The sequence below is a fragment of the Triticum aestivum genome, chromosome 1D (assembly GCF_018294505.1).
Source record: "Triticum aestivum cultivar Chinese Spring chromosome 1D, IWGSC CS RefSeq v2.1, whole genome shotgun sequence".
NCBI classification, from domain to species: domain Eukaryota; kingdom Viridiplantae; phylum Streptophyta; class Magnoliopsida; order Poales; family Poaceae; genus Triticum; species Triticum aestivum.
In genome coordinates this window covers 191,795,471-191,818,746 of record NC_057796.1, presented here as the reverse complement: position 1 = coordinate 191,818,746, position 23,276 = coordinate 191,795,471, and positions in this window count along the sequence as shown.

The following is a 23,276-nucleotide window of genomic DNA, read 5'->3' as shown; positions in this document are numbered from 1 at the left end:
GTGCCCCCGGGTGAATTTCTAGGTCCCATGCAAGAAATGGGAATGAAATTCAAACATCTGGCGTTGTGGCGCAGCCAGAAACATTGAGAAACTTGGCTTTTAATTCCTGTAAATCCAAAACACACATGAAAATCATGAAACTTGGCTTGGTGTCATGACATGGCACCAACATGCTGTGGTAATTTTGCTGTCCGATTTGTGAAGGCGCACACATTAACAATCAACAAAGTCATTTTGGAACAAGTGTTGTCACGTTACAATCGAAAACACAAGTATTGTTGAAACCGTGGGCATTCTCCTTTCAAAAAAAAGAAACCATGGGCGTTCTACTTACCATTTACGTGTCACCATGCGTCCCCTTTTTGTATTGGCTAGGAGGTGCCATGTTGGGTAGCTATATGAGTACGGGAGGCGTGCGATCAGACCCCTGCACGTGTGATGCGGAGCATCCTTCCATCATCCCCATGGACTCTACACCAATGCATCAAGCACCAAGTGGACCTATGACAAGAGCTCGAGCACGCGCCATTGAAACCGAGGTGAACTCACTCCTACTTGAGATAGACATGGACATGAATGGAACTTGGTTGCTACCTCACCAAAATATGCTATGTTTCATTAGGTACAAGGACAAACTCCGACAAGAGGTTAAGGAGCACCCCCAAGGCCTAAGAGAAGGACCCCAAGACCCAAGAGCTGACCGGAAGTGTCAAGATGAAGAAAACGAAGCATGCAGAAATTGCACTATCGGACAGTCCGGGCCCCACAGCGGACAGTCCGGTCGCACGGAAATTGCACTACCGGACAGTCCGGTCCCCACAGCGGACAGTCCGTGGGCACCCAAAAATGCACCTATACTCACCGGACTGTCCGGTCCTTAGCACCGGACTGTCCGGTAGGCCCAGTTTCGCTATGAATTTGGCTAAAAAGCCCGTGTAACCTCCGAGGCCCATACCCTTTCGCCCCTAGAACATATATTTCATGCTCCTCTTAGTTTTAGGGTTAGCAAAGTATTACATAGACAAAGAGAGAGCTTTGCTCATCTTCCTCCTCTTGGAGATCTAGACCTCCTCTTGGAGAAGATCCTCTTGGAGATCAAGCCCTCCTCTTGGAGAAGATCCTCTTGGATATCAAGACCTCACTAGTGGGAAGAACTTTTACCCTAGTGCTATTTTCCTTGAACTGTTCTTGTATGCTTGTGGATATCATGTATGCTACTTTAGTGGATGTGTTATTTGGGTTTGTTTGAGTGATTGCCTCCTTGTGTTCTTGTGTGTTCTTCCTCTTTCCCCCCTCCAGGTGTGAAAAGATCCCCTCTATGGTTTCACCCTACAACATCTTGGTATCATGAGCAAGTTTGATTCACATCTTGGAGTCCCTACCCCCCATTTGTTGGCCTAATTTTGTTGCTTTTTGGTCCCAATTTGAAAATCCCCACAAAAAATAGCCCAAATTTTTTCTTGCAATTTGTTAGATCTTGTGAGATATTGTTGTTTGGCAAGTGGATCTAGCCCCTCCCCAACCATCCCCACCCTTCCCACCACAAAATCCACTGAATTCGACATCTTCTCCATCAATTTCTGCCAAAATTTTCAAGTTCGTGCTTTCCCAGCCCGCACTGGACTGTCCACACCGAGGACCGGACTGTCCGATCGCATCAGGACCAAAATTGCACTTGGACTGGACTGTCCGCTCCCAAATACCGGACTATCCACTTGAATCAGAAGGTTTTTGGATGCATACCGGACTGTCCGCTACACAGGACCGGACTGTCCACTAGTTCAAAAACTGCTTCTGCCGATTTCTTGTTTCCGCCATATCTTACATACTTGTCATCATTGTGCCCTAAGTCTCTCCCATGCATATCTTACATGCTTGTCTCATATCATATTTGCCTCGAGCATCAAGCATAGTGAAAAAAGAGAAACAAAGAAAAGCTTTTACGCAAAAGAGGAGAAACAAAGAGATTGTAAGCAATAGCATTGAGCCATTTTGCATCGATATATCATCTTGATCACCACATACATAGCTGATACGTCCATTTTGCATCATGATTTTATCTCGATATTTATTGCATCATGGGCTGTTATTACACATTATATCACAATACTTATGCCTTTTCTCTCTCATTTTATAAGGTTTACATGTAGAGGGAGAATGCCGGCAGCTGGAATTCTAGACTGGAAAAGGAGCAAATATTATAGACCTATTCTGCACAACTCCAAAAGTCCTGAAACTTCACAGAGCATGTTTTTGGAATATATAAAAATATTGGGCGAAGAAAGAACCAGAGGGGGGCCACCAGCCAGCCACAAGGTTGGAGGGCGCGCCCTACCCCCTAGGCACGCCCCCCGTCCTTGTGGGCCCCTGGAAGGCCTCCGGTGCCCATCTTTGGCTATATGGTGTGTTTTGACCTGGAAAAATTAGAAGGAAGCTTTCGGGACGAAGCGCTGCCGTCTTGAGGCGAAACCTGGGCGGAACCAACCTAGGGCTCCGGCGGAGCTGTTCTGCCGGGGAAACATCCCTCCGGGAGGGCGAAATCATCGCCATCGTCATCACAATCGATCCTCTCATCGAGAGGGGGTCAATCTCCATCAACATCTTCACCAGCACCATCTCCTCTCAAACCCTAGTTCATCTCTTGTATTCGACCTTGGTCCCAAAACCTTAGATTGGTACCTGTGGGTTGCTAGTAGTGTTGATTACTCCTTGTTGTTGATGCTAGTTGGTTTATTTGGTGGAAGATTATATTTTCAGATCCTTAATGATAATTAATACTCCTCTGACTGAGATCATGAATATGCTTTGTGAGTAGTTATGTTTGTTCCCGACGACATGGGACAAGTCTTGTTATAAGTAATCACGTGAATTTGGTATTCGTTCGATATTTTGATGAGATGTATGTTGTCTTTCCTCTAGTGGTGTTATGTGAACGTCGACTACATGACACTTCACCATTATTTGGGCCTAGGGGAAGGCATTGGGAAGTAATAAGTAGATGATGGGTTGCTAGAGTGACAGAAGCTTAAACCCTAGTTTATGCGTTGCTTCGTAAGGGGTTGATTTGGATCCATATGTTTCATGCTATGGTTAGATTTACCTTAATTCTTCTTTCGTAGTTGCAGATGCTTGCGAGAGGGGTTAATCATAAGTGGGAGGCTTTTCCAAGGAAGGGTAGCACCCAAGCACCGGTCCACCCACATATCAAATTATCAAAGTAACGAATGCGAATCATATGAGCATGATGAAAACTAGCTTGACAACAATTCCCATGTGTCCTCGGGAGCGCTTTGCATTATATAAGTGTTCGTCCAGGATTGCCCTTTGCTACAAAAAGGATTGGGCCACCTTGCTGCACCTTAGTTACTTTATTTACTTGTTACCCGTTATGATTTACCTTATCACAAACTATCTGTTACCGATAATTTCAGTGCTTGCAGAGAATACCTTGCTGAAAACCACTTGTCATTTCCTTCTGTTCCTTGTTGGGTTCGACACTCTTACTTATCGAAAGGACTACAATATATCCCCTATACTTGTGGGTCATCAAGACTCTTTTCCGGCGCTGTTTCCGGGGAGTGAAGCGCCTTTGGTAAGTGGAATTTGGTAAGGAAACATTTGTATAGTGTGCTGAAATTTACTGTCACTTGTTACTATGGAAAATAATCCTTTGAGGGGCTTGTTCGGGGTATCTTCACCTCGACCGAAAGAGCAAAGAGTTGCTCCTCAACCTACTGCAGCCACTGAAAATATTTATTACGAAATTCCTTCGGGTATGATAGAGAAACTGCTAGCTAATCCTTATGTAGGAGATGGAACATTACATCCCGATATGCACCTCTCTTCGAACTATCGATTTGGTTTGGCCAACTAGATTGGTTTTTCTTGCAATGGGAGAAGTGCTTAGCTTTGGGTTCAATCATGCGGTGTCCTTTCCCAATGACAGCAGGGCAGCAAGGCACGTATTGTATTGTTGCCATCGAGGATAAAAAGATGGGGTTTTCATCATATTGCTTGAGTTAATTCCCCTACATCATGTCATCTTGCTTAAGGCGTTACTCTGTTCTTATGAACTTAATACTCTAGATGCATGCTGGATAGCGGTCGATGTGTGGAGTAATAGTAGTAGATGCAGAATCATTTCAGTCTACTTGACACGGACGTGATGCCTATGTTCATGATCATTGCCTTAGATATCGTCATAACTTTGTGCTTTTCTATCAATTGCTCGGTAATTTGTTCACCCACCGTAATAATTTCTATCTTGAGAGAAGCCTCTAGTGAAACCTATGGCCCCGGGTCTATTTTCCATCATATAAGTTTCCGATCTGCAATTTTAGTTTCCTATTTACTTTCTTTATAATCTTTTACTTTCCGTTCCATAAACCAAAAATACCAAAAACATTACTTTGCCATTTATCCATCTCTATCAGACCTCACATTGCAAATAACCGTGAAGGGATTGACAACCCCTTTATCGCATTGGGTGCAAGTTGGTAATTGTTTGTGTAGGTATTTGGTGGCTTGCGCGTCGTCTCCTACTAGATTGACACCTTGGTTCTCAAAACTGAGGGAAATACTTACTCTACTTTGCTGCATCACCCTTTCCTCTTCAAGGGAAAAACCAACGCAAGCTCAAGAGGTAGCAGGAAGGATTTCTGGCGCCGTTGCCGGGGAGATCTACGGCAAGCCAAGACATACCAAGTACCCATCATAAACTCTCATCCCTCGCATCACATTATTCGCCATTCGCCTCTCGTTTTCCTCTCCCCCACTTCTAAAACGATTTTTGAAAAGATTCGCCTTTTTTCGCCCCTCTTCCGGTCGTCTCTTTCGCTTGCTTTTTGTGTGCTCGTGTGTTCGATTGCTTGCTTTGTCACGATGGCTCAAGATAATACCAAATTGTGTGACTTTTCCAATACCAACAACAATGTTTTTATTATTACTTTGATTGCTCCCGATGCTAATGCGGAATCTTGTGAAATTAATACCGCTTTGCTAAATCTTGTTATGAAAGATCAATTTTCCGGCCTTCCCAATGAAGATGTCGCATCCCATCTGAATAATTTCGTTGATTTGTGCGATATGCAAAAGAAAAAAGATGTGGATAATGATATCGTTAAATTGAAGCTATTTCCGTTCTCACTTCGAGATCGCGCTAAAACTTGGTTTTCATCTTTGCCTAAAATAGTATTGATTCATGGAACAAGTGTAAAGATGCTTTTATTTCCAAGTATTTTCCTCCCGCTAAGATCATCTCCCTTAGGAATGATATTATGAATTTTAAGCAACTTGATCATGAACATGTTGCACAAGCTTGGGAGAGGATGAAATTAATGATCATGAACATGTTGCACAATCTTGGGAGAGGATGAAATTGATCATACAAATATTTTATGCTGGATTGAATTTTGCTTCTAGAAATATTTTAGATTCGGCCGCCTGAGGCACTTTTATGGAAATTACCTTAGGAGAAGCTACTAAACTCCTAGATAATATTATGGTTAATTATTCTCAAAGGCATACCGAAAGATCTTCCACTAGTAAAAAAGTGCATGCAATTGAAGAAATTAATGTTTTGAGTGGAAAGATGGATGAGCTTATGAATTTTTTTGCCAATAAGAGTGCTCCTATTGATCCTAATGCTATGCGTTTTTCTACTTTGATTGAAAACAATAATGAATCTAGGGATGTGAATTTTGTTGGTAGGAACAATTTTGGTAATAATGCATAGAGGTAATTTTCCTAGGCCGTTTCCTAGTAATTCCTCTAATAATTATGGCAATTCCAACAACAATTCTTATGGGAATTATAATAAGATTCCCTCTAATTTTGAAAATAGTGTTAAAGAATTTATAAGTTCACAAAATAATTTCAATGCTTTGATTGAAGAAAAATTACTTAAGATGGATGATTTGGCTAGGAACACGGATATAATTTCTCTTGATGTTGATTCTTTGAAACTTAGATCTATTCCACCTAAGCATGATATCAATGAGTCTCTCAAAGCCATGAGAATTTCCATTGATGAGTGCAAAGAAAGAACCGCTAAGATGCGTGCTAAGAAAGATTGGTTTATAAAAGCGTGTTCTTCTAGTTTCCGTGAAAATAATGATGAAGATCTTAAAGTGATTGATGTGACTCCTATTGAATCTTTGTTTTTCAATGTTAATCTTGATAAAGATGGGATTGGAGATGAGTCAACTTTAGTTAGAAGGCGTCCCAATGTTCGTAGTTTTTAGATCTTGATGCAAAAATTGTTAAAAGTGGGATTGGAGAGGTCAAAACTTTAAGTAGCAATGAACCCACTCTTTTGGATTTCAAGGAATTTAATTATGATAATTGTTCTTTAATAGATTGTATTTCCTTGTTGCAATCCATGTTGAATTCTCCTCATGCTTATAATCAAAACAAAGCTTTTACTAAACATATTGTTGATGCTATGATGCAATCTTTTGAAGAAAAGCTTGAACTGGAAGTTTCTATCCCTAGAAAAATTTATGATGAGTGGGAACCCACTATTAAGATTAAAATTAAAGATTATGAGTGCTATGCTTTGTGTGATTTTGGTGCTAGTGTTTCCACGATCCTGAAAACTTTATGTGATGTGTTAGGTTTCCGTGAATTTGATGATTGTTCCTTAAATTTGCATCTTGCGGATTCCACTATTAAGAAACCTATGGGAAGAATTAATGATGTTCTTATTGTTTCTAATAGGAATTATGTGCCCATAGATTTCATTGTTTTTGATATAGATTGCAATCCTACATGTGCTATTATTCTTGGTAGACCTTTCCTTACAACGATTGGTGCAATTATTGATATGAAAGAAGGAAACATTAGATTTGAATTTCCGTTAAGAAAAGGCACGGAAAACTTCCCTAGAAAGAAAATTAAATTGCCTTATGAATATATTATGAGAACCACTTATGGATTGCATGCCAAAGATGATAACACTTAGATCTATTCGTGTTTTATGCCTAGCTAAGGGCGTTAAACAATAGCGCTTGTTGGGAGGCAACCCAATTTTATTTTTGTTTTTGCTTTTTAGATTCTGTTTTGCAATAAATATTTCATCTAGCCTCCATTTAGATGTGGTTTGTGTTTTAATTAGTGTTTGTGCCAAGTAAGACCTTTGGGATAGCTTACGGTAATAGTTGATTTGATCTTGCTGAAAAAACAGAAAATTTGCGCCCAGTCCCAGAATTTTTAAAAATCACAGAAGCGTCGCAAAATTCTGTACTTTTTACAGTAGATTGATATACAAATTTCCTAGGACTTCATAATTTTTCAGGATTTTTGGAGTTACAGAAGTATGCGAACTATTCAGATTACTACAGGCTGTTCTGTTTTTGACAGATTCTGTTTTTCGCGTGTTGTTTGCTTATTTTGATGCATCTATGGCTAGTATCGGGGGGTATGAACCATGGAAAAGTTGGAATACAGTAGATATTACACAAATATAAATAAAGAATGAGTTCACAACAGTATCAACAGTGGTGATTTATTTTCTTATACTAACGGAGCTTACGAGATTTTTTGTTGAGTTTTGTGTTGTGAAGTTTTCAAGTTTTGGGTAAGGATTTGATGGACTATGGAACAAGGAGTGGAAATAGCCTAAGCTTGGGGATGCCCAAGGCACCCCAAGGTAATATTCAAGGAGGCCAAGGAGCCTAAGCTTGGGGATGCCCCGGGAAGGCATCCCCTCTTTCGTCTTCGTCTATCGGTAACTTTACTTGAGACTATATTTTTATTCACCACATCGTATGTGTTTTGCTTGGAGCGTCTTGTATGATTTGAGTCTTTGCTTTTTATTTTGCCACAATCATCCTTGCTGTACACACCTTTTGGGAGAGACACACATGAATCATGATTTATTAGAATGCTCTATGTGCTTCACTTATATCTTTTGAGCTAGGCAATTTTGCTCTAGTGCTTCACTTATATCTTTTTAGAGCACCGTGGTGGTTTTATTTTATGGAAATTGATGAACTCTCGTACTTCACTTATATTATTTTGAGAGTCTTTAGAACAGCATGGTAATTTGCTTTGGTTATAAAATTAGTCCTAATATGATAGGCATACAAGAGGGATATAATAAAAACTTTCATATAAAGTGCATTGAATACTATGAGAAGTTTGATTCCTTACGATTGTTTTGAGATATGAAGATGGTGATATTAGAGTCATGCTAGTAAGTAGTTGTGAATTTGATAAATACTTGTGTTAAGGTTTGTGAGTCCCGTAGCATGCACGTATGGGGAGCCGTTATGTTATGAAGTTGGAGCATGAGATGTTTTTTGATTGTCTTCCTTATGAGTGGCGGTCGGGGACGAGCGATGGTCTTTTCCTACCAATCTATCCCCCTAGGAGCATGCGGGTAGTACTTTGTTTCGACGACTAATAGATTTTTGCAATAAGTATGTGAGTTCTTTATGACTAATGTTGAGTCCATGGATTATACACACTCTCACCTTTCCGCCATTGCTAGCCTCTCTAGTACCGCACACATTTTGCTGGTACCATAAACCCACCACATATTCTTCCTCAAAACAGCCACCATACCTACCTGTTATGGCATTTCCATAGCCATTCCGAGATATATTGCCATGCAACTTTCCACCGTTCTGTTTATTATGACACGCTCCATCATTGTCATATTGCTTTGCATGGTCATGTAGTTGACATTGTATTTGTGGCAAAGCCACCTTTCATTTTTATACATGTCGCTCTTGATTCATTGCACATCTCGGTACACCGCCGGAGGCATTCACATAGAGTCATATTTTTGTTCTAGTATCGAGTTGTAATTTTTGAGTTGTAAGTAAATAGAAGTGTGATGATCTTCATTATTAGAGCATTGTCCCATGTGAGGGAATAAAAATAAAAATAAAAAGGAGAGAAAGGCCAAATAAAAAGAAAGAGAAGGCCCAACAGAAGAGAGAAAAGAAAAAAAGAAAAGAAAAGGAAAAAATGAGAGAAAAAGAGAGAAGGGACAATGTTACTATCTTTTTTCCACACTTGTGCTTCAAAGTAGCACCATGATCTTCATGATAGAGAGTTTCCTATGTTATCACTTTCATATGCTAGTGGGAATTACTTGGCGTGTACATTCCAACGACGGGCTTCCTCAAAATGCCCTAGGTCTTCATGAGCAAGCAAGTTGGATGCACACCCACTTAGTTTTCTTTTTGAGCTTTCATAAACTTATAGCTCTAGTGCATCCGTTGCATGGCAATCCCTACTAATTCACATTGATATCTATTAATGGGCATCTCCATAGCCCGTTGATACGCCTAGTTGATGTGAGACTATCTCCTTCTTTTTGTCTTCTCCACAAACCACCGTCTATTCCACCTATAGTGCCATGTCCATGGCTCACGCTCATGTATTGCGTGAAAGTTGAAAAGGTTTGAGAACGTCAAAAGTATGAAACAATTGCTTAGCTTGTCATCGGGGTTGTGCATGATTTGAATATTTTGTGTGATGAAGATGGAGCATAGCCAGACTATATGATTTTGTAGGGATAAGCTTTCTTTGGCCATGTTATTTTGAGAAGACATAATTATTTTGTTAGTATGCTTGAAGTACTATTGTTTTTATGTCAATATTAAACTTTTGTTTTGAATCTTAAGGATCTGAAAATTCATGACACAATAAAGAGAATTACATGGATAAATATGTTAGGTAGCATTCCACATAAAAAATTCTGTTTTTATCATTTACCTACTCGAGGACAAGCAGGAATTAAGCTTGGGGATGCTTGATACGTCTCCAACGTATCTAGAATTTTTGATTGTTCCATGCTAATATATTATCTGTTTTGGATGTTTTATATGCATTAATATGCTATTTTATACGATTTTTGGGACTAAACTAGAGCCCAGTGCCAGTTCTTGTTTTCCCCTTGTTTTAGAATTTCGCAGAAAAGGAATACCAAATGGAATAAAACTTCCGCGATGATTTTTCTTGGACTAGAAGACACCCAGGAGACTTGGAGTGCAAGTCAGAAGAGCCACGAGGCGGCCACAAGGGTGGAGGGCGCGCCCCCAACCTTGTGGGCCCCTCGGTGAACCCCTAACCTAGATCTTCCACCTATATATTCTCATATACCCCCAAAACTTCCAGGGAAGCCATGAAACCACTTTTCCACCGCTGCAACCTTCTGTACCCGTGAGATCCCATCTTGGGGCCTTTTCCGGCATCCTGCCGGAGGGGGATTCGATCACGGAGGGCTTCTACATCAACACCATTGCCTCTCAGATGAAGCGTGAGTAGTTTACCACAAACCTACGGTGTAGCGACCAGACCTCAAACAGTCTGTGCTGCTGTGCACCAGTGTCACCCCTGGATCAGTAATGCTGACACGCACAGTACAAATGGAGGATTTATAACAGAGTAGCAATCACACACTTATTACAACGAATATCTCAAAAGAGAATAAGTATGATAAATATGGCTTAAGGCCATCTAATACGATAACAGCGGAAGACTTGGAAGAATAGTGAGTCCATCAACTCCAACGGCATCACTGAGTATAAGACCACGACCTAAGGCACCTTACTCGTCGTCTGAAAAGTCTGCAACATGAAACGTTGCAGCCTGGAAACGGGTCAACACATGGAATATGCTGGCAATGTAACACATAGAGAGTAATGAACATAATAATGCTATACTACATGCATATATGGCTGGTAGAAAGCTCTATGGTTACAGTTTTGCGAAAAGCCAGTTTTTCCCTACTGCAAAGGAATAAATTTTATTTAACTATCATGGTGGTTGTTAAACATTGAGATGGTTGACAGCATCTCAATCCCAATTAAGTATCATCATTAACCCAACAAAATTAATTAAAGTAACATGATGAGATTCACATGATAATCCAAGTACTAGATACTCAAGATGTCCATAACCGGGGACACGGCTAACCATGATTAGACTGTACACTCTGCAGAGGTTTGCGCACTTTTCCCCACAAGACTCGATCGCCTCCGCTTGATTCTCGCACTACATGATGTTTGAGAAACGGATGACCGAGACACAGTCTTTCAGAAGCGTTAGCACCTTACGATGGGTAGACCGATACACCTACATCCCCTACATCTGCTAGTCTACCACTGTAAGAGTTCACACAACTTAATCAACTATGCTAGAGCCCATAATAGCTTGTGGCTGCACACGGAAGTTTCTAGCATGAATAATCTCATGATCCCTTTGAACCTGGGTGGCGGTCCAAAAGAAAACAGGCAATCCTGGAATACCCAGGTACCTCAATCCACCCAGATGTGAGTTTTAGTTGCCACCTTAAGTTTAACCATATATTAACAATCTCACATCTGTCATGGATATCTCTCAAACCCAATCCACGTCTACAAGCATAGCATAGCAATATAAGCAACGTAGAAGTAACTCCCAAGGGTTTGATAATAAAACAGGTGATAGGTACTACCTCAACTACTTCCCAATACCCGCAATTTAATTAGATCCTAACCATGCAATGTTTGAGGGTTGATCTAATGCAACAAAACTGGGTAGTAAAGGGGTATGATCAAAGTGTTACTTGCCTTGCTGATGATCCGCGAAACCTAGCGATTCGAAGTAGCAAGCGGCGCACTCCGGGTACTCTATCGTAAACAAACAAGCAAACAATAAGTACTCATCTAATGCACAGGTAAAACTCAAATAAGAGAACTAACCAGAAAATTCAACTTAAGAACTCCGGTTTGAAAAAAAAAATCAATCAAACGAAGCAACGAAAATCAAACGGCGAAAGAAACAAGCTTCGTTTACTAATCTGGATCTAAATCAAATTTTACAGTAGCAAAAACTTGTTTGAGTAGGTTAAACGGAAAGCGAATTTCGAGATGAAACTCTAGGCGCTTGAATCGCCTGATTCTGATAAACGAGCGAAAAGTTAAACTAAATTGAAAATCTGATCAGAAATCGCGATCTGGAATAATCGCGGAAAATTCGTCGAAAAAGAAAACTGACGAACAGTTAAACGAACGGATGTTCGTTAACAGCGTCAATCCGACGAACACGTTCGTTAAAACGAACGGGTCGGTGAACGTTCACTAGATCATTAAACCGAAAAAAATAAACCAAACTAGGGTTTAGAAAGGAAAAAAACGAACGGTTTTTTTAAAGAAAACCGGCACGGCGGCGGCGGCTCGGCTACCTCGTCGCAGCTCCGGCGGGGCTCCGGCGGGTCGGGCGAGTGCGGTGAGGTTCGGGCGTCGGCGGGGGCGACGAACGGGGCGGCGGGCGGCGGCGTACGGCGGCTCTTGGCGGCGGGGACGGGTGCGGGTTGGGGCGGCGGGGTGAGGAGAAGGACGGGGGGGGGGGCTCGGGGTATAAAAGGAGGGGGGTGCCGTGGAGGAGGGGGCAAGGCGGCGGCGGCGACGAGTCCGGGAGGGACACGGGCGGCGGCGGCGTCTCCGTCTCAGTCTCGAGGAGGGAGACGAGGCGCAGGCTGGCTGGGCCGCGCGGCTGGGCTTCGGCCCAGTCGGCGCTCGGCGTTTTTTATAAATAATTTGCCGAACCTAAAAAAATCACAGAAAAATAAATAAAAATCCAAAAATGCTAAAACAAATTTTTCCCGTCTAATTAAAATAATTAGAACGAGATGAACATTTTTCTTGGCCCAAAAATGCAGTTTTGAAAACGTGCAATTTTTTTAATGCAAACAAAATTGCAAATAAAATCTGAATAAAATCAAATATTTGATTTTAATATTTTTCCTCCAATATTTCAATTATTTTGGAGAAGTCATATTTTCTCCTCTCATTTATTTTAATATGAAATATCTTTCGGAGAGAAAATAATTAAAACCAAAATCCTTGTTTCCTTATTTGATAAAAATCAAATAGGAAAGTCAAGAAAATCCACAACTCTCTCCGAGGGTCCTTGAGTTGCTTAGGATTTTTCGAGGATTTGCCAAAATGCAATAAAATATGCTATGCAATGATGATCTAATGTATAACATTCCAAATTGAAAATTTGGGATGTTACAAACCTACCCCCTTAAGATGAATCTTGCCCTCGAGATTCGGGTTGGCTAGAAAATAGGTGAGAGTGGTTCTTCCGTAGATCTTCCTCTCGCTCCCAGGTGGCTTCATCCTCAGTGTGGTGACTCCACTGAACTTTGCAGAACTTGATAAGCTTGCTGCGGGTGACTCGGCTGGCATACTCAAGAATCTTAACTGGTTTCTCCTCATAGGTCAAATCACTTTCCAACTGAATCGCTTCTAGTGGCACTGTATCTCTCAGTGGTATCTCAGCCATCTCTGCGTGGCACTTCTTCAACTGGGAAACGTGAAATACATCATGAACTCCTGAGAATCCTTCAGGCAATTCCAGCTTGTAAGCAACTTCTCCCATATGCTCCAAAACTCTGTATGGTCCGATAAAACGTGGCGCTAACTTTCCCTTAACTCCAAAGCGCTTCACTCCTCGAAGTGGTGATACTCGAAGATAAACTCTGTCTCTGACTTCGTGAACTGTCTCCTTACGTTTAGAATCCGCATAACTCTTCTGCCTAGACTGGGCTACCTTGAGCCTATCGCGAATCAACCTCACTTTCTGTTCAGACTCTTTAATCAAATCTGGTCCAAACAACTGGCGGTCTCCAACTTCGTCCCATAACAATGGTGTTCTACACCTCCTTCCGTATAAAGCTTCGAAAGGGGCCATCTTCAAACTGGTTTGATAACTGTTGTTGTAAGAAAACTCTGCATATGGCAAATTGTCGTCCCAACTTGATCCATAATCTAGCGCACAAGCTCTCAACATGTCTTCCAAAATCTGATTGACTCTCTCGGTCTGTCCATCTGTTTGTGGGTGAAAGGCTGTACTGAATTCTAGCCTGGTTCCCAAAGTTTCATGTAACTGATTCCAAAACTTCGAGGTAAACTGGGTTCCTCTATCTGATACACTGGTCCTCGGAACTCCATGCAAACATACGATTCTGGTCATGTATATCTTTGCCAACTTAGCACTGGTGTAAGTGGTCTTCATTGGAATGAAATGAGCTACTTTCGTCAAACGATCGACTACAACCCATATTGAGTCATAGCCTGAACGAGTCCTGGGCAATCCCGTGATAAAATCCATGCCTAGTTTATCCCACTTCCATTCGGGTATCGGCAATGGCTGTAGCGATCCAGCTGGCTTCTGATGTTCTTCATTCACTCTCTGACATACATCACAAACTGCTACATACTCCGCAATATCCTTCTTCATTCCGGTCCACCAGAAAGTATCCTTCAAATCCAAATACATCTTGGTATTTCCTGGGTGAATCGAGTACGGTGAATCATGGGCCTCTTGCAAGATCAACTTCCTGATCTCCGGATCATTGGGCACATAAACGCGGTCCTCAAACCATAATGTATCGTGCTCATCCTCACGAAATCCCTTGGCTTTTCCTTTGCTCATCCTTTCCTTTATATCGTTAATTTCCTTGTCTGTCTTCTGAGCTTCTCTGATCTTTTCCATCAAAGTAGACTAAATCTCCAATGGTGCTAAATAGCCTCTTGGAACTATCTCCAAACATAGCTTGCGAGGATCCTCGGCTAATACTTTCGCTAACTCTCCGGTCAGGAGTGTGTTGACATGGCTCTTGCGGCTCAACGCATCTGCTACTACGTTAGCCTTCCCTGGGTCATAATGCAATCTCATATCATAATCCTTAATGAGCTCCAACCATCTCCTCTGCCTGAGATTCAACTCCTTCTGCGTGAAAATGTACTTCCAACTCTTGTGATCCGTGTACACCTCACAATGGTTTCCGATGAGAAAATGTCTCCATGTCTTCAACGCATGCACTACGTCTGCTAATTCCAAATCATGCGTGGCATAATTCTTCTCATGGGGTTTAAGTTGTCGTGAAGCATATGAAACAACTCTTCCTTCCTGCATAAGCACTACTCCAAGTCCTCGACGTGAAGCGTCACAATAAACTTCATAATCCTTGCGTTGGTCTGGCAGAATCAACACTGGTGATGTAACCAAACGTTTCTTCAACTCTTGGAAACTAGCTTCACATTCCTCAGTCCAATTGAATTTGGTGTCTTTCTTCAATAGCTCAGTCATGGGTTTTGCAATCTTTGAGAAATTCTCAATGAACCTCCGGTAGTATCCTGCAAGTCCAAGAAAACTCCGGATCTCTCCAACTGACGTGGGTGATTCCCAACTTGTTACTGTGTCAACTTTGGCGGGGTCTACTGCTATTCCTTCTCCGGATATAACATGTCCGAGGAATCCAACTTCCTTCAGCCAAAACTCACACTTGCTGAATTTGGCGTATAACTGATGTTCTCTGAGTTTCTCAAGTACCAAACGCAAATGCTCCTTATGCTCCTCTTCATTCTTTGAGTAGACCAAAATATCATCAATGAACACCACGACAAACTTATCCAAAAACTCCATAAACACTTTGTTCATTAGGTTCATGAAATAGGCAGGTGCGTTAGTCAGACCAAATGACATAACGGTATACTCATACAACCCATACCTGGTGGTAAAAGCCGTCTTAGGTATATCCTGTTCTCGAATCTTCAACTGATGGTATCCTGATCGTAGATCGATCTTGGAAAATACCTTAGCTCCTTGTAAGCGGTCAAACAAATCATTGATCATCGGCAGTGGGTACTTGTTCTTGATGGTCACTTCGTTCAATCCTCGATAATCAACAACCATCCTCAACGATCCATCTTTCTTCTCCACTAGAAGTACTGGTGATCCCCAAGGTGACGAACTTGGGCGAATATAGCCTTTATCCAGTAACTCCTTAATCTGCTTCTTAATTTCCTCCAAATCTTTTGCGGGCATCCTCTACGGTCTCTTAGATATTGGTCCTGTGCCTGGCAAAAGTTTAATCAGAAACTCAATGTGTCTATCCGGTGGCATGCCTGGCAACTCTTCTGGAAATACATCCGGGTAATCTTTCACCACTGGTACTTCCTCCTTGGCGTAGGTTGCGAAATTCACGCTTCTTCATAGCCATAGCTCCTGCTGAAACATGGGCAGTACGGAAAGCTTGCTGAAACTGGTCCCATGTGACGGTGTCAATAGGGTGTGTGGCTGTGTAATTCTCCCACCATGATGTTGCGGGTCCATCAAGTTGATGTGCGGCCAAACGCACTCTCTCCGCATCTGTGCATCCTGCAGTGGTCAACTCCCTTCCAACTTTGCGGAGCCAATCATCTGCAACAATCGGCTCGGTGCTGCTGGAAAACACCGGCGGATTTAGCCTCAAGAAACGGGCTAAGTGATCAACAGGTGGTGGTGGTGGGTTGTTGTTGTTGTTGTTGCCTTGGTTCTGTACTAACACTTGCATCAGGGCATTCTGCTGCTGAATCAATTGAGCGATCTCCGGTGGGAAAACAAATCCGGTGTCGCGTCTCGGAGGCATCTGATAGGTTTAGAAAAGATGAGAATTTAGAATAGAGTGAAGTCTAGAGAGAAAACACTACCCATATGCTCATGAGACAAACACAATCAATATCACTCAATCAAATCAAACAAGGCATACAATCGATCTAACTAGCGTTACAAAAGTGCTCGGACAATACTATATACATGGGGGAATACTACTACTGATATGGTGGTCTACTAGAAATTTTGATCAGTCGAAGACTCCATGATATCTGCTCCAGCTTCATCAACAAAGTCATCTTCACTTGGTTTCGAGTCGGTATCGTCGATGATGATGTAGTTATCCGGGCAAGCGCATTCATCATCTTCTCCTCCTGGTGCTGGGTCTCCCAGGAATACTTCGATCTTCTGTATCAGTTCGCCGTTCTTCTCCAACAACGTGGCGATCTCCTCCTCATATCCATCGCGCGTAGACTTGAGTTCTTCCTCCAACTCCTTGACCTTGGTCAATGCCTTCTTCAGATCTATCATGTCTGAGCACATCTGGTTCTCCTGGCGACGAATGTGCTCGTTTTGCTCCTGGATGAAAGCTGCAATTGATCCATCTTTCTTGGTGCTGATCATCTCCCATTGCTCGTCTCGACGTCCACAAATCTGATAAATAGTATCCTTAAGCTCCCTGTGGTAGACGTCTCCAATGCGTCCCATAGAGATGTGGGCTGCCATGCTCTTCCCTAAACTCCGGGTTGGTGCTTCAAAAGAAAATTTTTTAGGCTCAGTGACTGGCGTAAACGTCCTTCCTGGAATTTGAACTTGAATCTTCCAGCGCTCCTCTTCTGGTAGTGTGGCGTTGTAGGTTCCGGTGAAGCTTGGTATTCCAATGTTCAGGTACTTAGTGACTTCCTTCAAGTGTCGTCCAAAAGGTGTATCTTCATCTGGTTGCATGAACTTGTTCCTTGCATTTGCCATTCCTAAAAGAGTAGAAAGTGGAGAGGAGTTAGAAATGAGAAGAGAGTAGTGTTCTAGGGTTTAAGCTTAGTGGTCGTGTCCTACAGTCAACGTGTACTCTGATACCACCTTTGTAGCGACCAGACCTCAAACAGTCTGTGCTGCTGTGCACCAGTGTCATCCCTGGATCAGTAATACTGACACGCACCATACAAATGGAGGATTTATAACAGAGTAGCAATCACACACTTATTACAACGAATATCTCAAAAGAGAATAAGTATGATAAATATGGCTTAAGGCCATCTAATACGATAACAGCGGAAGACTTGGAAGAATAGTGAGTCCATCAACTCCAACGGCATCACTGAGTATAAGACCACGACCTAAGGCACCTTACTCGTCGTCTGAAAAGTCTGCAACATGAAACGTTGCAGCCTGGAAACGGGTCAACACATGGAATATGCTGGCAATGTAACACATAGAGAGTAATGAACATAATAATGCTATACTACATGCATATATGGCTGGTAGAAAGCTCTATGGTTACAGTTTTGCGGAAAGCCAGTTTTTCCCTACTGCAAAGGAATAAATTTTATTTAACTATCATGGTGGTTGTTAAACATTGAGATGGTTGACAGCATCTCAATCCCAATTAAGTATCATCATTAACCCAACAAAATTAATTAAAGTAACATGATGAGATTCACATGATAATCCAAGTACTAGATACTCAAGATGTCCATAACCGGGGACACGGCTAACCATGATTAGATTGTACACTCTGCAGAGGTTTGCACACTTTTCCCCACAAGACTCGATCGCCTCCGCTTGATTCTCGCACTACATGATGTTTGAGAAACGGATGACCGAGACACAGTCTTTCAGAAGCGTTAGCACCTTACGATGGGTAGACCGATACACCTACATCCCCTACATCTGCTAGTCTACCACTGTAAGAGTTCACACAACTTAATCAACTATGCTAGAGCCCATAATAGCTTGTGGCTGCACACGGAAGTTTCTAGCATGAATAATCTCATGATCCCTTTGAACCTGGGTGGCGGTCCAAAAGAAAACAGGCAATCCTGGAATACCCAGGTACCTCAATCCACCCAGATGTGAGTTTTAGTTGCCACCTTAAGTTTAACCATATATTAACAATCTCACATCTGTCATGGATATCTCTCAAACCCAATCCACGTCTACAAGCATAGCATAGCAATATAAGCAACGTAGAAGTAACTCCCAAGGGTTTGATAATAAAACAGGTGATAGGTACTACCTCAACTACTTCCCAATACCCACAATTTAATTAGATCCTAACCATGCAATGTTTGAGGGTTGATCTAATGCAACAAAACTGGGTAGTAAAGGGGTATGATCAAAGTGTTACTTGCCTTGCTGATGATCCGCGAAACCTAGCGATTCGAAGTAGCAAGCGGCGCACTCCGGGTACTCTATCGTAAACAAACAAGCAAACAATAAGTACTCATCTAATGCACAGGTAAAACTCAAATAAGAGAACTAACCAGAAAATTCAACTTAAGAACTCCGGTTTGGAAAAAAAATCAATCAAACGAAGCAACGAAAATCAAACGGTGAAAGAAACAAGCTTCGTTTACTAATCTGGATCTAAATCAAATTTTACAGTAGAAAAAACTTGTTTGAGTAGGGTAAACGGAAAGAGAATTTCGAGACGAAACTCTAGGCGCTTGAATCGTCTGATTCCGATAAACGAGCGAAAAGTTGAACTAAAACGAAAATCTGATCAGAAATCGCGATCTGGAATAATCACGGAAAATTTGTCGAAAAAGAAAACTGACGAACAGTTAAATGAACGGACGTTCGTTAACAGCGTCAATCCGACGAACACGTTCGTTAAAATGAACGGGTCGGTGAACGTTCACTAGATCATTAAACCGAAAATAAATAAATAAACCGAACTAGGGTTTAGAAAGAAAAAAAAACGAACGGTTTTTCTTTTAAAGGAAACCGGCACGGCGGCGGCGGCGGCTCGGCTACCTCGTCGGCAGCTCCGGCGGGGCTCCGGCGGGTCGGGCGAGGGCGGCGAGGTTCGGGCGTCGGCGGGGGCGACGAACGGGGCGGCGGGCGGCGGCGTACGGCGGCTTCGGCGGCTCTTGGCGGCGGGGACGGGTGCGGGACCGGGCGGCGGGGTGAGGAGAAGGACGGGGGCTCGGGGTATAAAAGGAGGGGGGTGCCGTGGAGGAGGGGGCAAGGCGGCGGCGACGACGAGTCCGGGAGGGACACGGGCGGCGGCGGCGTCTCCGTCTCGGTCTCCAGGAGGGAGACGAGGCGCGGGCTGGCTGGGCCGCGCGGCTGGGCTTCGGCCCAGTCGGCGCTGGTTGTTTTTTAATAAATAATTCACCGAATCTAAAAAAATCGCAGAAAAATAAATAAAAATCCAAAAATGCTAAAACAAAATTTCCCCGTCTAATTAAAATAATTAGAACGAGATGAACATTTTTCTTGGCCCAAAAATGCAGTTTTGAAAATGTGCAATTTTTTAATGCAAACAAAATTGCAAATAAAATCTGAATAAAATCAAATATTTGATTTTAATATTTTTCCTATAATATTTCAATTATTTTGGAGAATTCATATTTTCTCCTCTCATTTATTTTAATATGAAATATCTTTCGGAGTGAAAATAATTAAAACCAAAATCCTTGTTTCCTTATTTGATAAAAATCAAATAGGAAAGTCAAGAAAATCCCCAACTCTCTCCGAGGGTCCTTGAGTTGCTTAGGATTTTTCGAGGATTTGCCAAAATGCAATAAAATATGCTATGCAATGATGATCTAATGTATAACATTCCAAATTGAAAATTTGGGATGTTACATACGGGTCCATAGCTAGTAGCTAGATGGCTTCTTCTCTCTCTTTGATTCTCAATACAAAGTTCTGCTCGATGTTCTTGGAGATCTATTCGATGTAATACTCTTTTGCTGTGTTTGCCGAGATATGATGAATAACGGATTTATGATCAGCTTATCTATGAATATTATTTGAATCTTCTCTGAATTCTTATATGCATGATTTGATATCTTTGCAAGTCTCTTCGAGCTATCGATTTGGTTTGGCCAACTAGATTGGTTTTTCTTGCAATGGGAGAAGTGCTTAGCTTTGGGTTCAATCTTGCATTGTCCTTTCCCAGTGATAGCAGGGGCAGCAAGGCACGTATTGTATTGTTGCCATCGAGGATAAAAAGATGGGGTTTTCATCATATTGCTTGAGTTAATTCCTCTACATCATGTCATCTTGCTTAAGGCGTTACTCTGTTCTTATGAACTTAATACTCTAGATGCATGATAGATAGTGGTCAATGTGTGGAGTAATAGTAGTAGATTCAGAATCATTTCGGTCTATTTGACACGGACATGATGCCTATGTTCATGATCATTGCCTTAGATATCGTCATAACTTTGCGCTTTTCTATCAATTGCTCGGCAGTAATTTGTTCACCCATCGTAATAATTTATATATTGAGAGAAGCCTCTAGTGAAACCTATGGCCCCGAGTCTATTTTCCATCATATAAGTTTCTGATCTACAATTTTAGTTTCCTATTTACTTTCTTTGCAATCTTTTACTTTCCATTCCATAAACCAAAAATACCAAAAACATTACTTTGCCGTTTATCCATCTCTATTAGATCTCATGTTGCAAATAACCATGAAGGGATTGACAACCCCTTTATCGCGTTGGGTGCATGTTGGTGTTTGTTTGTGCATGTATTCGGTGGCTTGTGCGTTGTCTCCTACTGGATTGACACCTTGGTTCTCAAAACTGAGGGAAATACTTACTCTACTTTGCTGCATCACCTTTCCTCTTCAAGGGAAAAACCAACGCAAGCTCAAGAGGTAGCACTATTAAGCTCGCTAATAGAGATACTATATCACCAATTGGGATTGTTAGAGATGTTGAAGTCTTGTGCAGGAAGATAAAATATCCTGCTGATTTTCTTGTTCTTGGTTCCGCACAAGATAACTTTTGTCCCATTATATTTGGTAGACCTTTCTTGAATACTGTTAATGCTAAGATAGACTGCGAGAAAGATATTGTTACTGTGAGTTTAGGAGATATGTCTCATGATTTTAATTTCCCTAAATTTCGTAGACAACCTCAAGATAAAGAATTTCCTAGTAAGGATGCAATTATTGGTCTTGCTTCTATTGCCATGCCTCCTACTGATCCATTAGAACAATATTTGCTAGACCATGAAAATGATATGTTTATGATTGAAAGAAGGGAAATAGATGAAGTATTCTTTAATCAGGGAACTATTTTGAAACACAATACCTGTTGAAATCCTCGGGGATCCTCCTCCACCTAAGAGTGATCCCGTGTTTGAGCTAAAACAATTACCTGATACTCTGAAATATGCTTCTCTTGATGAAAATAATATATATCCTGTTATTATTAGTGTTAACCTTTCAGAGCATGAAGAAAAGAAATTATTGAAAACTCTGAAGAAGCACCGTGCCGCTATTGGATATACTATCGATGATCTTAAGGGGCATTAGTCTCACTCTATGCCAGCACAAGATAAAATTGGAAAAAGATGCTAAACCAGTTGTTGATCATCAACGATGGTTAAATCCTAAGATGAAAGAAGTGGTAAGGAATGAAATACTAAAGCTTCTGGAGGTAGGTATAATTTATCCTATTGCTAATAGTCAATGGGTAAGCCCTGTTCATTGTGTCCCTAAGAAAGGAGGTATTACTGTTGTTCCTAATGATAAGAATGAATTGATTCCACAAAGAATTGTTACAGGTTATAGTATGGTAATTGATTTTTGCGAATTGAATAAAGCTACTAGAAAATAGCATTACCCTCTACCTTCTATTGATCAAATGCTAGAAAGACTATCCAAACATACTCATTTTTGCTTTCTAGATGGTTATTCTGGTCCGCCGCTCCCCGCTGCGGGTGGTTCTTCATTAACTCCGGCAAGCCCCCCACCCCCTGAAAATCGACTAAACCAGAAGTCGATTCAGTCGACTGAAGTGTAGCTAAATCGGAGCAGAGCAGCAACACGAGCGAGGGGGAGAGCAGCAGCAGCGCGAGCGAGAGCCGGAGCAGCAGCAGCTGGGCGAGCGAGCGAGCGAGAGCCGGAGCAGCAACAGCAGATCCGGCTGGTATGGACCCCGCTGCCGAAGGGGCCTCGCACTGGGGGAGAGCCACCATGGAGATGTCACCCGCGGCGCTGGCTTCGAGGTATCCGCTCCATGGGGGTGCGGGATGGAGCACCGTCGCTGCCGGGAGGTCGAGTTAAGGAGAAGGTGCGATGCGATGAGTGTACAACCTCTTTGGTGGCGCCGAGTAGGCCTCGGCTTCGTCTGAGGAGTCGGTGAGGATGCTGCGGTTCCGGTGGAGCAGGTTAAGGCGGCGCTGTGGGGATGGAGCAGCCGTGATAGACGAGGCGATCGCCGGAGCAGCTCCTTGGAGGTGGAGGACGGTGCGGGTGAACTGGCGGGACGACGAGATGGACGACGGATCCTCATCCGGGCAGGTGGATGAGGGACATCGAGCTGTTGCGATGGACGATGTCGTCGGGGAAGAGGCTCCGGCTGGGCAGAGGTGAGGTGGCGGACGGATGAGGGTGGGGTTTCATGGCTGGAGCGGAGAGGTTATGGCGGCCTGGGATTTCGAATGGCGAAAAGGAGTCGATGGGAGGGGGGCAACCATGACATTGGGACGCGCTTGTCCAAAATGTAGGGTGTGTTACAAAAGTACCCCCACCGATTTGAACTAGCGGCCCTTTCGGCTCAGGGTTAGAAGGGGGATTTCGCGTGTCAGGATTTGGTAGTTGGAGGGAGTTTTCGCGCGCATTGTAATTTCAGGATAGCAAGGCGCGGGTTGTGAAGGCGCTAGTTTTGGGAGCACCATATCAGAATTTTCGGGATATAACAAGGCGCGGGTTGAAT